The following is a 5,078-nucleotide window of genomic DNA, read 5'->3' as shown; positions in this document are numbered from 1 at the left end:
GTCTTGATCTTGCACATATCAAGAAAGGGAAACTTCATGCCTCAGAGATCACTAGATAGCAGAAAATCCCTTTAATACTTCAAAGTACTCTTTTGGTATGATCCTAGATATTGAATATTGTTAGATATTATTACTGGAGCGAATCATAGATTTACATTTAAATAGTTCCCATTTCTGTCTTTGTTCACTCCTTTCCTCAGCAATATTTTGTGTTTGATTTTGTCTACTTTCTGTGGTTTTATTTACCCTAATGAAGAAGAGCATATCTTCTCAACATCACAACTATTGATCTCACCCTGCTTGGCTGTTGTATGGAACCCCCTACGTGTTAACCCCTTAAAGCCAAATACATAACAATATTGTCAAATTTGATGGAATTTTAATGCATTTACTTTAGGGGAAATTTGGCATGTTAATATGCTGCAGTTTTTCTTATCTGCGATGTTTTGTGTTATGTTGCTGAAAATATTACTGATGAAATACTTAGCAGTTGTAGTAAAATCATGCGTATACTTAGGATGAAGAAGATTATGAGTACCACATATGCTTGGTCCAGTTCTTGTTGGATTCATTTGGATATCAAAGTTGAAACTTTATTGCTGGAACAGCACAGCAGGTCAGGCAGCATCCAGGGAACAGGAGATTCGACGTTTCGGGCACAGGCCCTTCTTCAGGAATGAGCAGAGAGTGTTCAGCAGGAGAAGATAAAAGGTAGGGAGGAGGGACTTGGAGGAGGGGCGTTGGAAATGTGATAGGTGGAAAGAGGTCAAGGTGAGGGTGATAGGTCGGAGTAGGGTGGAGGCGGAGAGGTCAAGCCTATCACATTTCCAACGCCCCTCCTCCAAGTCCCTCCTCCCTATCTTTTATCTTCTCCTGCTGAACACTCTCTGCTCATTCCTGAAGAAGGGCCTGTGCCCGAAACGTCGAATCTCCTGTTCCCTGGATGCTGCCTGACCTGCTGTGCTGTTCCAGCAATAAAGTTTCAACTTTGATCTCCAGCATCTGCAGACCTCACTTTCTCCTCTTTTGAAATTCAGCCAGTCCATTATTGCTGAATAAAGTCATAGATTCATACAATACCTACCGCGTGAAAGCAGGCCATTCAGCCCATCAAGTCCACACTGGCCCACCAAAAGCATCCCACCCATACCCACCTCCATAGCCTATCCTTGTAACCCTGCATTTCCCAAAGCTTAACCACCTACACTGTATATCCCTGGACACTGTGGACACGTCTTTGGATTGTGGGAGGAAATCGGAGCATCCAGAAGAAACACCCGCAACACAGGGAGAATGTGAAAATTCCACACAGACAGTCGCTCGAGGATGGAATTGAACCCAGGTCCTAAAGTGCTGTGAGGCAGCAATGCTAACCATGCTGCCTTTTATAGGCTGGGGCTAATTTCCCTGGAGTATAGGAGACTGCGGATGACCTTTTAGAGTTTGGTAAAATCGTGATGGGCATGAATGGGGTAAATAGGCAAGATCTTTTCCCCCAGCTGGGAGAGTCCAAAACTTGACGATACAGGTTTAAGGTGTATGGAACGAGCTTCCAGAGGAAGTGCTGGAGGTGGGTATAATTACATTTAAAAGGCATCTGGGTGGGTACATGAATAGGAAGGGTTTAGATGGGCCAAATGCTGGCAAATGGGAACTAGGTCAGATTGGGATGTCTAGTCAGTACTCTTGAGTTGGACCGAAGAGTCTGTTTCCATGTTGTGTGACTCTTTGATTCTTACCAATTTTTATGGATGCACTTTCCAAAGCATCCTATCCAGATGCATCACAGTTTGGCATGGCAACTACTTTGCCCAAGATGGCTAGAAATAACAGAGAGTTGTGAACACAGTCCAGTCCATCTCAAAAACACCATTGATTTATACAATTAATGGTAGGGTCTTGGGTAGTGTTATAGAACAGACAGATCTAGGAGTTCCGATATATAATTCTTTGAAGTTTGCACCACACATATAGATAGGGTAGTTAAGAAGGCATTTAGCATGCACTTCTATTGTGAATAGAAGTTGGGAAGTCATGTTGAGATTGTATAGGATGTTGGTGAGATTTCTTCTGGAGTACTGTGTCATATCCTGGTCTCCAAATTACAGGAAGAAGATTATTAAATTGGAGAATTTGCAAAAGAGATGTTGCTGAGAACGGAGGGTTCGAATTTAATAGAGAGGCTGGATAGCTGGGAGTTTGTTTCCTTGAGTGTAGGAGGTTGTGGGGGGGAGTGGCCTTATGAAGGTTTATAAAATCATGAGAGGAATAGATAAATGAATGACAGGTGTCTTTTCCCTAAGGTGGAGCATTTCAAGAAGGGAGGGCATTTTTTTAAGATGAGAGGAGAAAGTTTTAAAAAAAGACATGAGGGGCAATTCTTTTACACATAACGGTTTGTGTGTGGAATGAACTTCCAGAGGAAGTGGTGGATGCAAGTACAGTTACAACATTTTGTTAACTACATGAATAAAAATGTTTAGAGGAATTTGGGCCAGGCGTAGGTGGGACTAGTTTAGTTTGGGATTACAGTTGGCTGGACTGGTTGGACTAAAGTGTCTGCTTCTGTGCAGTAGAACTCTACAACTTCCCACTGCCTTGAGAAAGTAGGAAATATAATCAAAGACCTATCCCACCCCGGTTATACTCTCTTCCACCCTCTTCCATCTGGCAGAAGATACAAAAGTTTGAAAGCATGTGCCAACAGTTTTAAGAACAGCTTCTCCCCTGCTGTTATCAGAGTTTTGAATGGACCTCTCATTTATTAAAGTTGATTTCTCTCTGCACCTTCTCTGTCGATGTCACACTATATTCTGCATTCTGTTCTATTACCCTGATGTAATTAGGTAAGGTATGATTAATCTGGTTAGCATGCAATGCAATACTTTTCACTGTATCTCAGTATACATAACTATAATAAATTTAATCAAATAAGCATATTTACGGTAAGAGTGATTACTGGAATAAAGCCAGAGACCAAAACAGGATTTAGAGACAGAGGCAGAGGGGATGAGTGAGGTGTTAAATTAATTCTTTGCATTTATCTTCATCAAAGAGGAGGATTCTGCCCAGGCCATGGTGATAAAGGAGGAAACTCTGTCACTAGATGCTGTTAAAATTAATAAGAAGTATTGGATAGATTGTTATCACTTAATGTCAACAAAACACCAGGGCCAAGGATTTGGAAGCTAAACATCACACAACACCAGGTTATGGTCCAACAGGTTTATTTGGAAGCACTAGCTTTCGGAGCGCTGTTCCTTCATCACCTTCACAACCACTTGATTAAGGAGCAGCAGTCCGAAAGCTAGTGCTTCCAAATAAACCTGTTGGACTATAACCTGGTGTTGTGTGATTTTTAACTTTGTACACCCCAGTCCAACACCTACACCTCCAAATCGTAAGGATTTTGAAGGAAGTGAATGTAGAAATTACAGAAAAAGTCACATGGATAAAGATGAGTTGGGTTAGGAAGAATCAGGCAGATAACACTAGGTTCCCCTGTGGTCCTGCTCTGTAATTGATCTTCCATTCTTGAAGCTGAGGAAGGCACTGGTACTTCAAGGGAATGCAGTCAGAGCCAGGCTTCTGGCATCACATGTGATCTGATTGCACAGGAGGGAAGGAAGAAGAAAGCAGGAGTAATAATGATAGGGGATTCATTAATTAAGGGAACAAACAGGCATTTCTGTGATTGTAGACAAATATGCCATTGAGTGGAGATGGTGCCCAGATAGAGAGAAAGAAAGTTGGGCAGACAAAGGGATCATTGACACCATTCCAAAAATACCATCCCTTTGTCTGCTCTCTGGTCTCCATCTCCACCTATCACCTATTTTTCCCTTCGTCCAACTCTCTGTCACCAGCATAACACTTAGACTTATAGCTTACACTTTAAGCAGGAAGTGAGTTACTGACCATTGAATTCCTTACCTCTGACCTGCACTTGCAACCACTGCATTTATATGGCTATTCTAGTTCAGTTTCTGGTTGATGATAACCTTTTAGGACATTGATTGCGGAAGATTCTGTGAAAGCAATATTATTGAAAGTCAAGAGATGATGGTTCGATTTTTCTCTTCTTGGAAATGGTCATTGTCTGGCACTCGTGTCACACAAATGTTACATGCCACATGTTAGCCCAGTCCCGGAAGTGCCCAAATGTTTCCCAGGTCCAACTTGTCAAAGGCTGCAGCCAAGTCGAGTAGGACAAGGAGGAAAAATTTACCATTGTCAAATTCTCAAATGATGTCAATGATGGCATCTTGACTGTACTATAGGCGCCTTAACAGTTTGAGGGAAATAGAAGAGCAGATATATAGCCAACTTTCAGACAAGCGTAAAAATAATAGGATAGTAATAGAAGGGAATTTCATCTGCCCCAACATTAACTGGTAGAGGAGCAGGAGGCTGGAAGAACTCAGCAAGCCAGGCAGCATCAGGAGGTGGAGAAGCCAATGTTTCGGGTGGCTTGCTGTGTTCTTCCAGCCTCCTGTCTATCTACCTTGGATTCCACCATCTGAAGTTTTTTTTTGTCTCTAACCATGTTTGTATCACTGCAAAGTGTCTGCCTCCAACACTATCTGGACTGGTCATTATGTGAAAGGTTTAGCAGGAGTGGAAATTTTAAATGCATCCAGGATAGCTTTTTAAGTTAGTACGGAGAAGGCCTTACATGAGAGAGCGTGATCCTGGATTTAATTTTAGATAATAATGCTGGGCAAATGGTTGAAGTATCAGTGGGAGAGCCAATATATTTATACCATATGATTGAGCTACTGTCATGATACTGTGACTGAACAACTAGGGTATTATTTAGAAGTCTTCTAGGAGAAAGTGAGGACTGCAGATGCTGGAGATCAGAGCTGAAAATGTGTTGCTGGAAAATCACAGCAGGTCAGGCAGCATCCAAGGAGCAGGAGAATCGACGTTTCGGACATGAGCCCTTCTTCAGGAATGAGGAAGGTGTGCCAAGCGGACTAAGATAAAAGGTCGGGGGGGGTGGAATTTGGAGGAGGGGCGCTGGGAATATGATAGGTGGAAGGAGGTGAGGGTGAGGGTGATAGGCTGGAGAGGGG

Source organism: Chiloscyllium plagiosum, chromosome 7 (genome assembly GCF_004010195.1).
Source record: "Chiloscyllium plagiosum isolate BGI_BamShark_2017 chromosome 7, ASM401019v2, whole genome shotgun sequence".
Lineage (NCBI taxonomy): Eukaryota > Metazoa > Chordata > Chondrichthyes > Orectolobiformes > Hemiscylliidae > Chiloscyllium > Chiloscyllium plagiosum.
The sequence above is the reverse complement of the archived record's forward strand: the minus strand, read 5'-3'. Positions refer to the sequence as shown.